This window comes from Lepisosteus oculatus, chromosome 14, assembly GCF_040954835.1.
Source record: "Lepisosteus oculatus isolate fLepOcu1 chromosome 14, fLepOcu1.hap2, whole genome shotgun sequence".
Taxonomy (NCBI): domain Eukaryota; kingdom Metazoa; phylum Chordata; class Actinopteri; order Semionotiformes; family Lepisosteidae; genus Lepisosteus; species Lepisosteus oculatus.
In genome coordinates this window covers 2,964,099-2,986,173 of record NC_090709.1, presented here as the reverse complement: position 1 = coordinate 2,986,173, position 22,075 = coordinate 2,964,099, and the positions used below count along the sequence as shown (strand labels likewise).

General features: G+C 41.2%; 1 non-coding gene across 1 annotated transcript; it reads right to left on the bottom strand.

Moving 5' to 3' along the window:
• Nucleotides 1-3,780: 3,780 nt before the first annotated feature.
• Nucleotides 3,781-3,922, bottom strand: LOC138243720 (U4 spliceosomal RNA). Its single transcript, XR_011192339.1, has one exon. It is a non-coding gene; the product is annotated as a U4 spliceosomal RNA (small nuclear RNA).
• Nucleotides 3,923-22,075: the final 18,153 nt, after the last annotated feature.

Below are 22,075 nucleotides of genomic sequence, written 5' to 3'. Positions count from 1 at the left end.
ATTCCATTTAAACAGACGGACCCATTATGCAACTCATTATGTAAAGTTTTACTCTGCGTCATCAAACAACTATGTCCACTGTAGAGAGAAGGCATGGTTTTCAGCAACTGGCAGCTTAGGCACTTGGCTTCTCCCCGCAAGAAAAACTCCAAAAACAGACAGACTGACCATCTGGTCCCTGGGCAAGGACTATCTCCAACAGAACATCTAACAAAGGCGAGTCGCGATTAGGTCTTCCACTGAGGGCACCCCTTGTGTTTCATCAGTCCTGCTGCATGTACAGTGTAGAAAGTTCTACCTACAATGTAGATACATTTTATATGCCAGAACTGCTCAGTTCTAGTAGAGTTGGAGGACAGATTTTGCATTTTGGAGGGGTGCATTAGCACACTATTAGATATTAAACATATTGAGGGAAGGATAGATTCAGCTCAGTCGGAGCACTCAGTCAATTCAGAATTTGCTGCAGTCCCTCCCGGCCCAGCTGTCTCCAGCTTGATACTGGCACCAGCAGTGACCACACGCACATATTCAGAGCTGCCAAAAAAGTTGAGATTTCACCAAGTGACAGGAAGCATCTCAGAAAACAATGGTACAGTCGTTTCCACACGTCCGACAAGTAGAGCTGAAGCCACCCGGAGTTCTCCGAGCAAGTAATGTGAGGATGGATAGTATCATCGAAGGTAGCGTGGCCGAGTGGTCTAAAGTGCTGGGTTTTTAGGCTCCAGTTTCTTCAGAGGTGTGGGTTTGAATCCTGCCACTACCAGGTCTTTCTGTGTTAAAGCCTTACTCACTGAGCTAGGTTTTTCACGATTGTCTTTGTAAGCTTAATATCAAGGCAGAAAAAAGCTTTAATTTTTCTTCTCAACAGAAATGCTCATTGGATTGCTCATTATGCAGGAAACAACTTTTGAGTCCATGCGAATAGTAGTGTGTCGTCAATTCCATTTAATATTGCTTTTGTGTGGCTTTTGTGCGGCGGCGTTTTTGTCAGTGAAACTTGAACGCTCTGCTTTTTCACGCTGAATTGTCGGCAGGAGTACAGTTTATTTAATATTTGCGCACAGTACTCCATCAGAAATACTTTGTCCAAGTTTAGAAGAGATTGGGATTTAGTGCATGCGTTTACAACGCATACCTCAAACAACAACACCATTTGATGGGAAATTGATTCGCTTCTTGCTGTTGTTCCTGTGGTTGCGGTAGTTAGAAAGTTGAATGCTCTTCGATGTTCTGCTATACTACTCACTGGGTCGGCTTTATCAATTGGCTCAGAAAGGTCAACTGTGATTTGGCTCCGTAAAAATCATTAGCAGTGTCGTTATTTTTTTCTGTGTGTATGGGTGTACTTTTAAAGCATGTGAAAAATACGAGGTTGTGGATTTCACCAAATAGCAACGGCAAGTTTTAAACCTGCGATAAACATTCTTCCAGTTGAATAGTTTTACTCAAAGGAAAACGCAGCGCAAAATAGAGAGTCGATATTCAAAGACTTCAGTGTCTGTACTGGACTGCTTGTATGCGGACATCACTCAAAATCCCTAATATATTTCTTCCGAATTCAGTTTTGCAGTTCTTTAGTGCTTTACTGTTTTCAGAGGGTCTTTTACTGACGCTGCTGTAGTAGAGAAGTGACAATCTTCTGTCCATTGCAGTTGAGAACAGATTTAATACAGAGCTGCGGAGAAATGTCTGCGCCAAATATCGCTGCAGAACTTGCCCGTGCACAACATCGAAGAGAAAAAGAAATACCACAGGGTTGCCCATAAAAGTGAAAAACAGACATCCGACTGCACTGGTTGAATAATAATAACAATAATAATAGTGGTGGTAGCTGATCATTCTTGTCCGTGGCCGAGTGACCTCTGCAAGTATGTTGAATTATTCTCCTCAAGGTATAGCTTTAGCAAATTAAAGGGGGCAGGTTTTAACCCATTCACTGCTTATTTCAACTAATGCCATGTTCCTTTTTCTAGGTCTTCAAATAATTCACAATGTCGAGGTATCTTTAGTAATAAGAAAAAAGGTGCACCTCGGAGATCCATCTCACAAAAGCAACAACTTCTTAAAGTGCACTTATGAGCTGTAGAACTCGAAGGAGTTATCTCTCCTAGTTATTAAATGTACAGATAATGAAATCTGTAATTTACGATTTCCATCACAGTTCTCTCCAAGCTTCTGCAACCTTCCAGTAAGCGCAGTACTTATACAGCAGTACACGGCGGAGCAATGCCGAGCTTGTGAGTTCAAGCCTCACATGGCGCAGTTTTGCCTGTGTTTTCAGCTGCAGAAACTTAACATCCATTGCCCTAAGATTGTCAAAAAGCAATTCCTTCCCTTTCATTTGAAGTCAGATGAAGAGGAGTCTCAACAAAAGCAGCTAGCAGCAGTTGGATTTGAACCCACGCCCCCAAATAGACTTATAGCTTGACCCAGTGACTTAGACCACTCAGCCATGCTACCCGATGTACTAAGCCTCTTTGTCTCATTACTTGCTCGAAGAAAGCCGGGTGGCTTTTGCTCTTGTGCTGCTTTTTTCAGAGATGCTTCCCCTCTCATGGTGAGATCTCGACTTCTTTAACACCTCTGGATAAAGATCTTCTGTGGAGCAGGCTTCAGACCCCTGTGTACAGCACCCTTGATGTCATTTGATTTTTACAGCAGCCACATCCAGAAAAATGTGTTTTTTACTTTTTATCTAAACAACAAAATTAAATACAATACAAACAAGAGCACATATAACGTATAAAGAAAATCGTCAGGGGCACATGCTATAATACAATTACACTTTATGAAAAACGATTACACAAGGTAAATAAAGATAAAGCCCACACAGCTTGTTCTTACATTACGAAAGAGTCCGTAAATACCCCTTTACGTCTATTTTGAACTGTTCAAACGTAGGACTCTTCTCAGACCATTTCACTTTATACCACATTCCTAAACGAGGATGCATCACCTGTTTTAGAACTATTTTGGGCGGTATGGCTTACACAACACACCCACAGTATTCTAATGGTGGACTGCAGATCTGTGGTATAGTTCAGCTGAATTCGAGGGATTCAGCAATCGTACTGGATTTGACTGGGATTCTGAAATGTCTCTTGCAAAGGTATTCGGGTTTGCTTGAACCTTTAATAAAATAGTGATCTGAAACTACCCAGCTTACAATCTCTGAGGTTCTTGTGGCAAAGCACAGTCATACCTGACCTGTCTGGAATGACCACTGAGAGTCTTCATCCAGAAGCGACGGCACCACTCCAAGTAGAATGAGAGAGAAATACAGCATGACATGGGGAGTCATGGGGCTCCCACAGTTCGTTTTTCCTCATGTAACTGATTTTTTCACTAACATTTTGACCTTTTCACAATCAGACCTCTTTCCACATTTAATAAAATCTTTTAACCAGCGAACCGGTTCTATCGGTTTGTGAGGTTTGTGAATGCGTGCAGTAAGTCCTTATTGAACTAGGACAAAATATTCCTGATGGAGCGCTGTGCGCAAACATTGAATAAACTCGACCTTTGCAGATGATTCGGCATGAAGAAGCAGAAGATTAATGTTTCACAGACAAGCAGCACGCCAGTACAACCAATATAAAATGTAATTGACGGCTCACAAACATTTGCACTGACTCAAAGGTGATCTCGACGGACATTGTACCCTGCATAACGCTGAAAGAGCTACAGTAAAAAACATTTCTGTTGAAAAGACAAAAACACACTTCTTTGTGCTGTGATGATAAGATGACAAAATTTGTCTTTAAACACCTTGCTCAGCCTCTCACGAGACTGTCAAAAATTGCTCCCACCGATTGTATTTCAAATCGGAGGAAGCGGGGTATTGAGAAATGTTTTCAACTAGCAGTAACTGCACCTCTGCTAAACCTCATAGGCGACGATACTGCCACTGCGCAAAGCTGACAGTTGCCAGGCAACCGTGGGGCTCCTACAGAAATTGCGATTAATCATCTCATGATATGCCATTGCTGTAATGCTTCACATTTGTCTTCCTCTTATAGCTTTAGGTTTACATAGGTTTAACTATTACATAGTTTACATCCTTTGGATACATAGGGAATTCTGAGAAAACCACTGCTCATTTTCAGCAGTAGATGACAGAGCCTTGATGAAGATGACAGAGAAAAGATATAAGATAACAGAGCAATGTTCTCGGATTTTGCACAAACAAATCCTAACTCCCTGAAAGTATTACAGCACATTTGCGTCTGATTTTCCGTAGCTTCAGTATGACTGACACGACTGGACAAACACAATCTGTGGCATTTAGAATGAATAGCATGAATAGTCTAGCAGGCATTGTGTTGTCTCACTGCAATACAATACCACTGCAGTTCGTGACTCTCTAGGAAACAGTCCACCTGGCCCTGAAACCCATTCGAACGTCTAGCGACAGTATTGAACAATATCATGATTCCTTCGCGATATGTGGAATCAGCACAAATGCTGGAGAAAGCTTCCAATATCAGTGGCATTATCTTATGATGTTTTGAGGGGCTCTGTGGTGTGCGCGTTGATGGTGAAGTGTCGGGCATAGCTGTCTTCCAAGCAGTTGACCCGGGGTCAGTTCAAGCCCAATGCATCGACAGCCGTTTTCAAATGCTGTTGAAAACTGTTAGGAAGCTAGTCACCTATACATTTTTGAAAGCACTAAAGCACAGCCAGTCTGAATTCGGGAGAATCATACAGGTGATTCTGAGTGATGTCTGCATCCACGCAATTTGATAAATGCTAGAAGAAGAGAGGATTCTGAGTTAATTGTGCTCCTCCTGGGAGAGGTCAAGATGAGAAGTTCACGAGGCAGGTGATAAATATCCTGTCCAGCAATATCGGGGCTGTAGGGGGTCAGATCTATAGATGTAGTAAACACATTAGTGGAGACGGTATCTGCTCTCTGTGTGAGAGCCGAGCAGGAAGAATAATCTGTGGTCTGGGAAGAAGAGACCCTTGTTGCAGCGCTCCTCACAGGAGAGAATGAAAAAAAAATATTTTTCAGGGACGCTGATTTTACTCTTTGGGGGAATTAAAAATACATGTAGTGAGTGTCCTCGTGGTGCAACGGTAGCGTGTCTGATTCCAGGTCAGAAGGTTGCGTGTTCAAACCATGTTGAGATCAACTGATGTGTGTGCAGTTTCTGCTGGTGCCAAACCCAGAATTACACCACTGTGTTGATTTCTATCTGTACACCACAGGTAATCTGAATGAAATAACAGGAATGTTGATGACTGGCAAGAAAATGCAAGCAATATTTATTTTTTGACCGGAAAGGTGCGAATGGAGAGAGGCCTCTCTCATCAGTCTCTGTGGCCTAATCGGCAAGCGCATTCGGCTGTTAACTGAAAGGTTGGGGGTTCAAGCCCACCCAGGGAAGATCTTCTTATTATTGTCAATGTAAACACTGCCTCCGCTAAAGCCGAAACCTTAAACCTCTTTATATTTGCCGAAAATGCAAGTCTTTTGCCCGTGTCCAACAACAACACTTGAGACCGGAGAAGTCCAATAGTGATCAACAATGCAACTCCCCACAGAACCATATTCACCCATGGAAAAGTATCTTTGAAGGGCTGGCAGGAGATATCATTTATACTCCTGTTGCATCCTCTGCTAAAATAGTTTAGAAATACAACGCAAATTTGTTTGAGAATTTGACAAGCATTGTTACGTTAGCACTGTGAAGTTGGATATTTTGATATATTTACCTTCATTTTAACATAAATATAAACATAAATGCTGTACAATCTATGCTGTACAATCAAACACAGGTATATTTTGAGTCTCATGCTGATCGTCCTGTGGATCCAAAAGAAAATTTTAAAGCTGATACATTTTCGATTGTAATTTGCATCTAGCTACAACGTCCCTGGAAAATAGATTTTATTAGTTGCGTGCAATCGGTATCTTTTTTTAGGTGTGTGAAAGTGTGTATTGGTTTGGAAGGGGACCATGTCTGCCGCGGGGTTGAGTGTGCTCTATTATAACCCTAGGAAATCGGGTAGTTACGGCGGCGCGGGGAGTCTGGTGCGGGCCGCTAAATCCCGGGGTGTGAGCGGCGCCATCCGCGGCCGGGTGGCCGAGTGGTTGACCGGCCAGGCTGCTTATACGCTGCACAAGCCGGCGCGCGTACGTTTTAAGAGAAACAGGACGCTGGTGTCCGAAATGGACTGGCAGTGGGAGGCCGACTTGGTGGACATGAGAGAACACCGCGAGTTCAACGACGGTTTCTGTTACATCTTAATGTGTATAGACATGCTGTCTAAATACAGATGCAGCCATTCAAAGTGAGCGGTACAGACACGTACCGCAGGTAATTGGCTGCGGTATCGCGTATCATGACGCATTAAGTCGCGGTGCGTAATTGGTTGACCGACAGGGGCACTCGTGGTCCGTTGGTCTGTCGTAGAAAGACTTACTGTAAACGTCTTTACTGTGCCTGTTGTAGATATTGAATTTTACCACTGAAGGGAAATCTTAGTAGCTGAGCATAAAAAGAATAGGAGCATACTGTAACGTGTGTGAAGGCCATAAACGATATTAATTTTGGAACATAAACATACAGTATATAGCTGGTCTTGGTACTTTAAAGAAAAAAATACACACCAGTATTCCATTTCTCCCTAAACATTGTAAGCTTCGAAGTCTTTAACTAACGTGATACCGGAGTCAACAAGCATAGTTTTAGAATTTGATTAAAAGGGAATATAATATGGAATCGCGTATTTATAGAATTTAATAATGGTATTTGTGTGCTGCGACAGGGCTGTGTAGGGCTGTTTCGCCTCCCTGTTCATGCGAGCTGTCTTGTAACCTACTGTTCTAGGTGCGTGACTACCAACTGGCAGGTTGTGTGTTCAAACCCAGCTGGTGCTGGACCTTTCCTTTAACAAACATTTCTTCGAAAAAATAGAATAGCGATATTATGGACAATCAATTGACTTTTAAATTTCAAAATATCGCAATATGATCGATATTTGTGATATTTTGAACATATCTTCCCTTCTGACAGCGGTTCCTGCTTCTATTGTGTGTGTGTGTGCAACAGAGTAAATTTTTATAGAGAAATGGAGGCTGGACAGTATGCGTTACAATATAAACATTTATATTGATTTATATCGTGTTCTGATTTAAATCGCAAATGCGTGTTTAATTATGTGTTTTTTAATCATAATCAGGCTAATGCATTTCTACATTTTCTGTATGAACCAGCTTAGAGGTTCATACAGAAAGACAGCTTGTGTTTAAATTGAGTGTAAGGTAATTTATGCTTCTAAAGTCATGGTCAGCATTTATTATTGTACTGTGCTGTAAACTTTTTCTGTGCCTAGTCACATTATTTTATGGCGTTTTTATTGCGTTATTAAATCTGGTGGCGCTGTGCGTTAGTTTCCTGACTCACATTATTTAAACTGCGACACTGATCATTCATCTCTAAATAAACTTTATTTTATATAGCGTTTTAAGCGAATAGGTAATTAGATTGCTCATAAACCTAATCGCTTTTTCTACATAAACACAGCGTGATTGCTCTCTGAAAATGCTTTTCCTTTATTTTTAAAGTAGGCTCAGATTTCAACTATAGATCGTATTATTATAAACTTTCTTGGAAAAATGTATTTTATGTAAGCCATGTTTGCTATTAATTCATTCAGTCTTCCAATCGAGTCGAGTTGACCTTGGAAGCCTGCCACACCCGGACTGTTAAACCAACGCATTAGCACGTCAAAGCCCATTGAGGGTATTTAGCCAGTATTGGCTTTAGTATTTCCCCCCTCTCCCCTCAATTCAATTCAATTCAAGGTGTTTTATTTGCATGACAGATGGGTACAAGCAGTGTTGGGTATGTATATTGTAACGCTTACGGCAGACAGGCACTGTGTAAGAGCCGGCGCACCAGAGCAGCGCACCGAGGGAGCGTCTGCATTTATAACTTAGTTTTTAAAATTAGTCAAGCAATATGAAGCATCTCCTTTTACTTTTAAGTCCCTTAAATACATTGAGCACAGCTTTCTCACCACTTAAGATTGCTTTTGATACCATCCTTACACAAAGCAGAAGGGAGATCTTAGTGCCTGAGCATAAAAAGAATAGGAGCATACTGCAACGTGTGTGAAGTCCATAAACAATATTAATTTTGGAACTTAAACATACAGTATATGGCTGGTCTCGGTACTTTAAAGAAAACATACACACCAGTATTCCATTTCTCCCTAAACATTTTAACCATCGAAGTCTTTAACTAACGCGTTACCGGAGTCAACAAGCATACTTTTAGAATTTGATTAAAAGGGAATATAATATGGAATCGCGTATCTCAAGAAATTAATAACGATATAATTATATTCATGTTGCAAAAGAACTGCAAAGGACATAAAAACTCCCTTGCTTTTAACAGAGCGTTCCATAATTTCTAACTACGAAAATGCCAGGTGATAGGATTTGTAAACATATTTTGTTAAAGCAAGTCAGTTTTTTCCGCAAAACATAAAAGACATTTTTCCAAGAAAGTTTAGCCTTTGTCACTAATGAAAAGACTAAATAAAGACATAAATATAGAAATCTTAAGATTTGTTTTATTTAATGTTGGTAGCAGGATGAACTGTCAGAGTGTATATTTTGTCGCAGAGTTGCTGCAAGATGTTAACAGTGAAAAAGGTATTTAGAAATGAGTTATTTCAAGATGAAAATTTTCAGAATAATTGCAAATCTAGCAGGATAGAGAAAGCACAGAAAACTGACAGTTAGATTGATCAGATTAGTATGAAAAGTCATTTAGCAAAGGGAATGAGAAGAGTGACAAAATAGTATTCTTTAGATCTTTTTTTCTGAACCAGGGAAAATCTGATCATGTTTCCTTATAACAATAATAAAAAACTTTATTTGATATATCACCATTCAAGGTGGCATCTCAAAGCAATACAGTAGATGTAAAAACAGATAAAAGGACCACAGATTACAAAGTAAATGCATATAAGAAAGACAAGCAGTTAGAGGTGCTAGCAAAATTAGAAAATGAAGCAGATACAGACACTAAGTCTTCTAAAAAGAAAGGTTCTGAGGTTAGATTTAAACTGGCCCTGGTGTGTGTGTGTTTGTGTCTGTCTGTCCTGTGATGGACTGGCGCTATGTCCAGGGTGTATTCTAACTTGTGTCCGTCGCTTACTGGGATAGGCTAAAATCCTCTGTACTGGGTAAAGAGATTAGAAATGGATGGAAGTAAAGGCACTGTGTTGATGGAACTATACACAGTGTTAGAAACCCACTATGAAATGGCAGCATCTCACTGAGAATAAAACATTTTATAGTGCTGGCTTAAGGAAACAGCCTTTCCACCTCTCTTGCACATCAGTATCCATACCTAGTTATTTAAACAAATTGCCTCTAATTATAAACATCTTAATATGCTGGCTCTGTGGATCCGCATCAGCTATGTTTGCCCATTCCTTCAATTCATGTGCATCCAACACACAGTTCAACGCTAGCAACTACACAAAATCTAAAATATGAGCTCTACTTGCCACTTACAATACCAACAGTACCAGCTAACTTTAGTAGTGACATTTTCATGGATCTTTTTAACAATAAAATTTACAACATCAGACTTCAGACACAATTAAACAGGCCTCAAAAAAGTCTGGTACAAACATTTTCAGCATGGAATATACCGTTACTTTAATGGTATAAACCTTAAATGGATTCATATTCTCAATAAGATTTGGTGCTCAGTAACATGACTTAGAAAATGACAGAAGACATACGTATCATGCTTATCCTTCTATTTTTCATAATCGTAAACTCCTTAAGGCAGTTACATTTTCTCTGTTCTGATCTGGAGTTACAGAGAAATTTAAATTCTAATAAGAGATTTGTAATGAGGAAAGTCATACCAATCACTCATACCAGGATTTGCAATTACAATACAAATACTTTCTTTCTGTATGTGTTTATTTTGTAGTTTGAGTCTATGGCATTCCTTTGGGGATCTATACTCCAAGGCATGACTTTTTTATGGGAACATGACATTTTTTTAAAGTCTTTTAATGCAAGCTTCATATAAACCCTTAGCAGTGGTTACTGTCTGGAGCAGGTACTTGAATGGCACAGATTAATTGAAATGATTCAATTTCTTTTGAAAATATTTGGGATAATACATATCCCAGAAATCACAGCCGTTGAATTATCCAGAAATTAATTTCTCTCAGGGTGTATTTAACCCCTCATGGATGGCATTGTATGAAATGAGTTTGTAGTTCCCCATTTGCCTCTATTATGAGATGCTTTGGACACTATTTTATACATTTTAGGAGTGTCCATAGGAAGGTATGTTCTAGAAAGAGAGAACTTCTGTTTTGCCATTATTTTTAATAGGGGCGTTACATGTTTACACTTGGTGCTCCTACTAGAGGAGAGGATATGATTAATCTAGGCTTATCACAGAAACTGAAACACATCTGGTTGGTGAGTCTACTGTGGGTAAAATGTTACTGGTACCACATGTTGTAAAGCTCGGTATTTTCTCTCTTGGCCTGACTTTTTTTAATGTCTGAGTGTTAGAATCCATGTTGTTGCTGGTAAGGGAACGGTAGGTGCTGTGATTGACACAGTCAAAGCCTTGTACAGAGAAACCATTGTAGCTGTTTGACAGTATTTTAGATGCCCTTAGTTAAAAGCATGGGAGGAAGTACTGCCAAGGGGAGGGGGGGGAGCAAGTATTTTTTCTTTGAGTTTGTGAGGTTATTTTTTGTTATATTGTGTTTCAGAATGCAAGAAAATAAAATTTACTGTATGATAAAAAGAGAAAGAGCTGGAGTAGATCCTCAGATCAGTTTGCTACCAGCAATCAAACAAAAAAAAATGGAAAGAATTGTCTCCTCCTGATTGGAACCTTTCTTACTGTCTTATAATTTATCAGGCTACCTTTTAATTTCCACTGAGAGAAGGAAGTCACTTGTCATGCAGCTATTTTATTCTTCATTGCACAATATGCTCTAAGTTAGCAAATGAAACATGAACACTTATTGAAATAAATCAAGAATACGATTAACATTAATGTATAAACACCCAAACTATACTTTATCACATTTAATTATTGGGTTAGCTTTTTATTGAGCCAAAATGTTATAAATGTGTGAACGTCTGTAAAATGGAAATATTTATATTTTTCTCTTTTCTGTTACCTGCCTGACAGCATTTTGTATCCCATTCTGTATATTACTGGAAAATATTAGACCCAACCTAAAGAATTCATGGGGGTAGTGGGACACAGTACTGCAAAGAGTCTCCTAAAGGGACAGAGCTATTAGTACTTATGTGTTTGAGTCTGGAGAATATAGTAAACTCTAAACATTAAGGGAATGCATGGAATTGGAAAATATAAATTGCATAGTACACAAGACTTAACTGGTTTTATTCTAGGAAAGCAGACAAGACTGAGTCATAGGACTCAGAAGATCCAAGGCTAGACTGAGTATAATAGGCTTCGGGCTTCTATTGTGACATCTACTGTAAATTACAGAAATGTTAAAAGTAAACAAAATAAAGTAACTAAAATGTGGTCTGAAATCACCCCTTTAGACACCCCTTTTACTTCACTGGTGTCAGATATGAAAGGCAATAGTCTCCCGTTCTGTCTGCTGTGTGTTGCAGCAGAGGGACTCCCTGCAGCTGTAAGGGGCAGAGTAACTTGCATGCCCTCTAGTACAGTTTACACATGCAAGACTTTAAAAGCTAGCAAGACAGGTTTCGATTCACATTAGCTGGCGAGCCTTGTTAAAAAAACGAATGATAATGTTACATGCCACTGTTCATGAACAAAGTTATACTGAGATTTCCTAAGATACGCGATTAAAAAATAAATAAATAAAAATTTGAATCTCCTGCGGAACACATTCCATAAGAATCAGCGGTTTTACAGTATATATCGCCTTTAAAGGTGGCTTCTCAAAATGCTTTACGGGATAAAAACAACCAGAACAGCAGCAACAACAATATTGTATTTTGTTGCACTTTGAAAACCAAGTAATAACTTAACTATACAGTACGTGCAAACGTTTCGTATGTTGCTGTTGTGAATGCCTGCGTACCCATAAGTATCTTATTTGCCTTGAGTCTGTCTACAGTGTCCCACTACCCCCCTCTCTCCCTCAATTCAATTCAATTCAAGGTGTTTTATTTGCATGAAAGATGGGTACAATTCTTGTTGGGAATGTATACTTTGATATTTACACCCGGCGCGGCACCGAGGGAGCGTCTGCATTTATAACTTGGATTTTAAAATTAGTCAAGCAATATGAAGCATCTCCTTTTACTTTTAAGTCCCTTAAATACATTGAGCACAGCTTTCTCACCATCCTTACACAAAGCAGAAACTGTCCGATGACTCACAGTACAAGTGGAAAGATTACAGATTTTAATCGTCTTTAATTTTGTCTTTAATTTTGCCTGTGGAGTGTATCTTATTAAGCTCTAAATTGCATTCTGAGCGCGGTTTTTGACTTTTTTTTAATTGCATTTTGGGCGCGGACAGCACATACAAGGGTTAATGAACTGCGCCAAGAAATTTAAAATAGTATTCTTTAGGTGTGAGGGTAGGAGTGGACCGCAGCAGGCATAATCAGCAAACCAGGAAAACAAAGAACAGGACAGCTGAGATGTGTATCCAGAAAGCGAGTGATCAGAAAAAGGAAATGGAAAATGCAGAAAAAGGAAACGCTTTACAGGATAAAAACAATAACAACAGTAATGGCTGGGCAAACGATTTTTTTTATCGAAATACAAATTGAGATACTGTACTGTATAATGATGTGCATGAACAAAGGTATACTGCAATTTTCCTTAGATACGCGATTAATGCTTCGTAGGAGGAGGCGGTCTTTTCCTCTTGTCTAACAGTCTGTCCACAAACAAAACATTCCTGTTAGACAAGAGGAATTGAAAAAATTCGATTGTCTGGTATTTAATTTGGTCCCTTTTAACTGTTTTTCGATCTACTGTATTGCTTTGAGATGCCACTTTTAAAGGCGATATGTAAAATAAGGTTTTTTATTAATGTTATAGAGAAACATGATCAGATTTTCCCTGGTTCAGAAAAAAGATCTAAAGTGCTACACATAACTTTCTTAATTCGATGTATTTAAAGCAGTGAACTACTGTAGGTGTCACATAACATTCAGAAATGCAATCACGTATTTGACAAATAAAAACGATTATAATCTAATCCTTCCACTTTTGATCCCAAAATCCCAAGAAATATAAATCTTGACGGGTAGAAAGCTATGCTGAAAGTTTATTAAGATACTTAGAAGACAAAGAAACTGTATCAGTTTATGTTGCATTAGCCTGATTATGATTAAAAAACACATATAATTAAACACGCATTTGTGATTTAAATCAGAACACAATTTAAATCAATATAAATGTTTATATTGTAATGCATATTGTCCAGCCTCCATTTCTCTATATAAATTTACTCTGTTGCACACACACACACAATAGAAGCAGGAACCGCTGTCAGAAGGGAAGATATGTTCAAAATATCGCAAATATCGATCATGTTGCGATATTTTGAAATATAAAAGTCAATTGATTGTCCATAATATCGCTATTCTATTTTTTCGAAGAAATGTTTGTTAAAAGAAAAGTCCAGCACCAGCTGGATTCGAACACACAACCTGCCAGTTGGTAGTCACGCACCTAGACCAGTCAGCTACAAGACAGCTCGCATGAACAGGCAGGCGAAACAGCCCTACACAGCCCTGTCGCAACACACGAATACCGTTATTAAATTCTTTAGATACACGATTCCATATCATATTAGCAGAAAAGCTTAAAACTACCACTTTTTCACACGCTATTTCACATGCTAGTTAAATACTTCGATGCTTAAATCGTTAGGGAGAAATGGAATACCGGTGTGTATTTTCCTGGAATCTGACTGGCTGACACCCCTCTGAAGTGGTTCCATAAAATCTGGTATACGGAAAAGAAAGCGTTGATAAATACAAGTGTCTTTTAATACACTCTTTGCTGTGCTCTTGAGGATCCTTGTGATATTTTAAGCTCTAGTTGAATGATAGGTGTCGCATTTTAAATCATTTTCGTAGTAAGAAATTATGAAACGCCCTGTTAAAAGCAAGGAAGTTTTTATGCCCGTTGAAGTAAAACAAAATGCCTGACAAAGTATGGCTTGGACAGATTCCAAGTGCTTGTACAAATGTGCTAAAGAAATTATACTTTGAGTATACAGCTTGTCCAAAGTCATCCATTATTAATACTATTAGTAATATCTTCAGTAAAGGCTTTGATGAATATTTCTGATAAAGGTAGGTTGTGTACTTTTGTCCAACTGAGCAATCTTGCTTTCATAAAATATACCAACATTTTAATGACTGATGATTAACATGCTGTAATGCACAGTTCAAAATTAAAGGCTCAAATGCTGTACATGAGAGGTTAAGCTCCCCCTGGCGGTTTTACAAGGCGACGCCGGATAGTTGACCACGTGACACCACGTTAACTGCGTGATACCGCGTGATACTGCGACACGCCCACCGGGGTATGCCGCGAAATACCTCACCCATTTTGAATGGCTGCATCTGTACGCTTGGGCCGTGCCGCTGAAAACCAAGACTGGAGGGGCGGTGACAGGCGCCTTCCGAAATATACTGCAAGAGGGGCGTGCTCCTAAAAAGCTACAAACAGACGAGGGTAAAGAATTTCTTAACAGGACCTTCCCAAATTTTCTCAAACGTGAGAATATTGAACATTTCGTTACGGCCAGCGATGTGAAGGCTAGCGTGGTCGAGAGGTTTAATAGAACTATTAAAACAAAAATGTGGAGGTACCTGACACACAAAAACACCTTTCGATACATCGACGTCCTTTCAGATCTTATTTACGCTTATAACCATAGTTACCACACAACTATTAAACGAACCCCAGCTTCTGTTACGGCCGACAACTCCCTTGAGGTGTGGAGAACGGTCTATGACGAGCACTTTAAGAGAAAACCGTCAAAGTTTTCATTTAATGTGGGTGATTGCGTGCGGGTGTCCAAAATAAAGGGAGTGTTTGAGAAGGGGTATGAGCAGACCTTCACAGATGAAATTTTCATTGTCAAAGAGCGGACCTCGGCTCTGAGACCTTATTACAAACTGCAGGACTACGCAGGCGATGACATTAAGGGCTCCTTCTATGCCGAAGAGCTACAGAAGATAAACCCAGATGTTGAGAATGTCTACCGCATCCAAACGATTTTAGCAGCCAGGGGTCGTGGCAAAAACAAACAGCTTTTGGTAAAGTGGCACGGTTGGAGCGATAAATTCAATAGCTAGGTAAAGGCTTCCGAGGTCCGAGACATATAGAGGTGGTGAAAAATGAACCCCAATGGTTTCTATGTGACGCTGGCCAGTAATGCATCCTCAAAGATGTTTCCAAAGAACACCAATACGTGCTTCACAGAGCATCTGGCAAAGGCGATTGACCTGGACGGGGGCTGGGAAGTGGGACTGGTCGAGCTGCACTATCCGCATACACTAAACACTTTTGATGAAGACAAAGTTTTTCTGTTTGTCAGCGATGAGCTCAAGACTATATGGAGCTGTACCTTACCGAGAGGGTACTACAGCAACATTGAGCAGCTCTTGCATGAAATGAAACGGGCTGCGGAAAAATCCAAGTTAACGGCTGTAAGTCTTAAATACAACCCCATTAGCTGGTCGGTAAGGATTGTTAGTGATAAACGGTTTGTTATGCAGGTGCGTAACTGCCTGGCGAGGATGTTGGGTTTCAATTCGGGTGTCGGGGGTGTAAAATCACCGCACCCCGTCGATATGACTGGCAGATTTAACACCATGTATATATACACCGATATCATAGAACACCAGTTAATAGGTGACGTCTACGCACCACTTTTGCGTTGTGTGCCCTTCAGAGGCGTGGATGGTGAATTCGTCACAGTATTCTACGACAAACCCCATAACGTGCCGGTGAGCATCGACCATTTTAACAACTACACTATTGAAATAAAGACGGATCAAAACTAACACGTGTCATTTGCATTTGGAAAGGTCATCGTCAAGCTGCATTTCAGACCTGTGAAAGCGACAAACATCTAAAAGGATGATGGTCATCAAGAGCTACGGGGATCCTTCTCTGTATACGCACTACTACAAACAACAGGCTGGTTATGGATTACCAGGATTTTCAGGGCTACCGGTTCAGTACGGCGCTGGTATCGGGGATATTTTCAGAACGCTATTTAGAAAAGCCGTGCCTTTTCTGAAACGCGGGTTTGAAATAGCTAAGCCACACATGGCATTGGCAGCTAAAAACATCGCCAAAGAAGTGGTAGGCAACGTTACAAGCGCGGTCATGTCTAAGGTGGCTGCACATCAGCAGGAAGGTTCGGGTCTAGCATACATCCGCAGGGGTGTCAAGAGAAAAAGACGGACGTCATCACCTCACAGTCGGGGGCCGCCGAAACCTGATAAAAGAACGGCTAAGCGCAGACAGGCAACTCATAAAAGCTTCAGGTCGACCAAGAAGGGCATGACACCTCGCAATCAACGAGACACGAAACGAGACATATTTTAAACATGGCTTTTGTTCACGGCGGGTCTGCAGAATGCGCCAAGTCGGAGCTGGACATATTTCAATTAGCGCCTACCCAAACAAGCGTTGAGAAAAGCTTTTACATAGAAGTTCCACCCATCAAAGCCCTAACGGAAAACGCACCTCTGGAGTTCTACGTCGCAGGCAACAGAGAAGATTATTTAGATTTAAACAACACCCTGCTCTATTTGACCTGTAAAATAACTGAAGCAGATGGTCGGAACATTTATGCAGCAGCCCGTGTGAGCCTGGTGAATTACCCCATCGCTGCCATCTTCAGCCAGGTTGACATCACCGTAGGAGACCAATTGATCAGCCAGAGCAACAACTGCTATCCTTACAGAGCCTTTATAGAGTCTGTACTGAACTACAGTGAAGAGACGCTGAAGACGCAGTATTCAACAGGTCTCTTTTACAAAGACACAGCCGGGCAACACAAGTCCACAATTTTGGATGGTCCCAATCAGGGGTTCCGAAAAAGAGCATCATACACGACGTAAAGCCGAAAACTGGAGCTCCTGGGTCACATTCACGCCGACCTGTTTTTTCAGGACAAACTACTACTGAATGGCGTAGACCTGAAAATAAAACTCAAGCGCAACAGAGATGCTTTCTGCTTAATGAACAACGCCGGAGAACACAAACTGAGCATACTCTCTGCATCTTTGTTTGTGAAAAGAGTCAGAGTATTACCCGGGGTCAGACTGGGGCACGCCGAAGCACTCCTGACGGCCAACGCTTAATACCCCATAGACCGCGTACAGATGAAAGTCTTCAGCCTGCCTGCAGGGAGCCGTGTGTGTAACCAAGAAAACCTCTTTCTCTGACAGTTACCCAAAGTGGTCATTTTGGGGTTTGTGGACAACACGGCATTCAGTTGCAGTTTTACCCAAAACCCCTTCAATTTTAAACACTACAACGTTAACTTTCTGGCTCTCTACGCGGACGGTGAACAAATCCCCACTAAACCGCTTCAACCAGACTTCCAGAATGGACATTGCGTCCGTGAATATTTTAATCTGGTGGAAACAGCCGGGAAGCGTCTGAAAGACAAACCACTTCTAGTGGACCGCGAGGAGTACGCGCGCGGTTACATATTGTTTGCTTTCAACCTCAGCACTGACGACGAGTGCACAGGGCATTATTCACTCATCAAAATGGGCAATCTGAGAGCTGAAATACGCTTCGCGCTACCGCTACCCACTACAGTTAACATGGTTGTGTACGCACTGTTCGACAACGTGATAGAGCTGGATATGAGACGTCAAGTCATTTACGACTTCAGCTAAAAGCACGGGAGGCCACACAACCTGCACATAAAGATGAACACCAAACAGCTGGAAGACATTCTAGCCCGAGACCGCTACACCTGAGACAATTTTCTAGGCGTGTTCCCCAGTAATGCCCTACCACGCAAGAGACTGGCGCGGTGCCCATGTGTTAAATAGTTAATACTCACCCACACGACCGCCCCGGTGAACACTGGCTGGCTATTTACTTACCCGACGACGAAAGCGCAGAATTTTTCGACTCCTACGGATTTTCACCCGAAGCCTTTTTTCTTTCCCAAGAACATTATTGATTTCTTAAACAGAAATGCTAACTCCATATTTTACAACAACAGACAATTGCAAGATTCTTTTGCAGTGACCTGCGGTCTAGATTGTGTCTTTTTTCTATACCATAGATGTAAAGGTTTATCTTTTAGAAACATTTTAGAACTTTATTCCAGAATGACCGCATGGTGGAAATGTTTCTGAAAAACCGACGTCGTGTGAGATGGAGACCCCTGTACCCTTTCAAGCCCTTTGAAAATACGAATGTCCAATTATGCGGGTGTTTACGACCATTTAAAACATGTCATAAATGTTAATCGACCATCTAAAATAAAAATGAAATCGAACCATTTCGACGTCTGTGTGGTTATTATTTAAAAAGAACACAAAACATGAATTAAAATCAACACAATATTTTTATTATACATTCGCTGTTATAGTGCTCAAGATTTTTTTAATACATGTTACAGCCAAGCCATTTTTAACCATATTGCGCACGCTTTTTAATATACATTCCAAGTCATTTATCACAAACACACATACCCAGAGAAAAAATGTTACAAAGACAACCATGTGGGTCTAGGTATTAATGATTGTCTCCTTTCAGCGGTTATCTTAGAGACCGGGTCGACCGTCGACAACTCTACCGGTTGTTTTAAAGTTTTGACCGATGCTGCACACCCCAGCGGGGCAGCCTTGAGTTTTTCAAGTAGCTCTCGGTTACCAGCGTTGGCTAGCAAGGTGCCTGGCACGTTGATTTCTGCCATAGCCTCCATGAACACATCCCAACCTTTTGGCTTCTTTCCGACCGCAACCGCTTGCCGCTGCATGAGAGCCCTGACAAGATCAATCATGTGAGATCCCTCAATGGGTGCCCCCTTGTACACAAATTTCTCTTTTTCATTCCAGGCTATTAATGGTTCATTGCGGGCCATGGTCTTTAACAATATCTCGGCATTTCTCCGGAACCACTGAGACACGCTGTCCAAAATATACCCAAAGTCAGCATCGGTCGATGACGGCTGTTGTGGTAACGCGTGTGATAGATCGGCGGGTGGGGGCTGCTTTTACCAGAAAATTTAAGAGAGTCAGGTTTCTCCGAACGCGTGAAGACATGACGACTCCCCAAACCTGTTTTTTCGACTGAGTCTGTGGTTGCGAGATCACCGACTTTTAGATTTTTTAAATACATAAGCCGTGGGTACATCTGGGGGGAAAAGACCTGTTCGCAAGCGATAGTCATCTGGGGTGTCGGCATTTAAATCCACCAACAAGAAAGCGAAAGGTTTTTTAGTAGCGTCATCGAATCGCTTCCCAAAAAAATTTGGCTTTACCGGGGTACATCTGCCGGGACAGGGTTGTAATCTGTAGTTTATCTCTAGGGTTTTTAAAGAGCACCATGTACTTTGTATTTAACGCGATGGTTCTACTTTTCCGACCTTGACAAAACACATTTTGGACAATATACATGATGCTGAGGTTTCGGTGGTGTACGTATTTGGTAAAAGCTTTTTCTATCTCATTATTTTCACACGCAGACTCCATCAAATCATCAACTATAACCAAATTTACTCTACCCGGCAGCAGTAGCTGGTCGTCGGAAAACGACCTCGGTAGTCCTTCTATAAACTGAATGTATGGAAATTTCACAAGCAACTCGTCGTATAGAGGTTGCCAGCAGCTGTAACACCAGACTATGTTTTCGGGTTTACGAGTCATAGCGGTATCAACGCTCTCCAAGAGCTGTTTTATAAAATAACTTTTACCGCAATTCGAGGGTCCGGACAAAATGCACGAAAAAGGGTGTTTTAACCTGACATCCATTGTGTTAATATCCATAGGGCAACGATGTCAAATTTTCTTGCAGCACCCGCTTGTCATACACCACCTTCTGGGTTTTCTTTAAGGTCCGGGTCTCAATGCGCCAATCCTTTTTAACACGCACGATCATCGGCTGTCGAATAGAAATATGTTTAAATTCCCGGCACTCTGCATAAGGGTTAACGCCATAGTCAAAAACCAAGTCCCGCAGACTCTCAAAGTTAACTTTTTCACAATTGTTCACATTGAGCGTAATGCCTTTTACCTTTAAACAGGCTTTCCCTCCAGACAGCTTGTACCCGTACGACTTGGGTCCTATTGACACAAACTCGGTGATGACCAGCATCGATTTCGCTGGTCAGCTCACCCAGTTCCGGATTCTACTCACCCTCCCGGCTCACAAAGATAACGGAATCTTTGTCGTGGAAGAGACAACGGCCTTGCAAAGCATTTAGCAGATTGTATAACTCCATAGGCCCGCTTGGAGTAAAGCTAGCGATGAAAATGTTAGTGTTTGAATGGCCCGTATAGTGGTGTTTGGTGTGTTTCCACGTAACACAGGCTGTGTTTTCATCGATAAACTCGCAGGCTGACACCTCATGATATGGCGTAAATAATTAGCTGAACAATTCATCGGGGTTTCTCACAATGGTGGTCTGTGGTAAATTGTCTCTTTGCCCATACTTGCCCCACAAACTGTTCAAGGCAATTTTTGAAAGCTGTTTTTTGGCCGGATTCTTTTTAATGTTGCCGGGGTCCAGCCGGACACCCTCTTTTTCATAATATTCACTGATATATCTTGATATTTCGCGACATCTGTACACCACTCTGGAAACCCCGAAGCTTCCTGTTTCCCTTTCAGATGCAGTTTGAAATGCCAAATTTCGTACATTTTACACACTCTATACACCAGATCTAAGGCCATCTGCAATTCAGGGGTGCACCAGACCGAGTCAATGCGCTATCTTCATCACTGTGCTCACAGGGAGTGGTCTGTTTTGTTTCAGCACACGTACGACACAGTGTGAAACAGTACAAGCATCTGGGTGGGTAAACTTTCACCTTCGCTAAACCAAAATACCGTTTTAAATCTTCAAAGTTGTTATAAATTATTCGGGGGTGCCCCAGTGGGTATTTTTTAGTTTTGTTCACAAACGGATACAGACTGGTGAAATCATAGTAATTGATTTTTTCACCGGGCTGCGCTGTGTAATGCAAACAAATCCCCTTTGTTCTCCCCCCAAAAAGCGACTCGCGCGGTTGCAGAGGCTCTGGTAACTGCGCAGCTGTTAGAAATTTAGCCAAGTCCCCATTTTCAACAAGCATGTGTCTGAACTCATGCTCCCACAAAACACGCACGTTAAAACCTCTCATTTTGAGAAAATTAATTTTAACCATCATCTTTCTGTACAACCAGCCAAAAGTAGTGTTTGTCAGAGGATTAAAATCATTTTCACAATAACAAACGCTACAGCCGTGAAAAGAGCAACCGTTGAACTCAAAGGCTGTCGGCACTCCGTCAATTACAGCATAACCATTCAGAAAATATGGACCAACCTTGAACTCACCGGCCGTGGTTAACGCGTGTTGGATTTTAACGGGCTCTGTGTGTTCGATGTACATAAGCCATTGAATGCTGGGTGTAGAAAATCGTTTTTGCTGGCGGTGGTAATTGTCATGGGGTAGCAACGCAATCGTCTCTTCCTGTAAAAACATAAGTCTGAACATGGCCATGCAGACACTCGCTATGGTCACAAACTGAAAGGGGTCGATGCAGACAACGCAGGCGGCCCCTGACTCAGTCACGCGTGTCTGTCTGGTCATATTCATGACCTTGTCCCGAAACCTGATACAGCCTTCTCTTAGAATTGCCACATCCAACTGGCAGTAACGTTTCAACTCTCTCTGTAAGTTAAATACACTTCCCCTGCATTCTTCATACCAAACCAAAAACTCGGCTTTCTCGCTCGGCAGCATTTAGTTAACGCCGTAAAGTTCTGGCAGCGGCATCGGTCCGACATAATTTTGGTTTTCTGAAGTGTTCATCAAGTGTGGAAAATGACCCTTACAC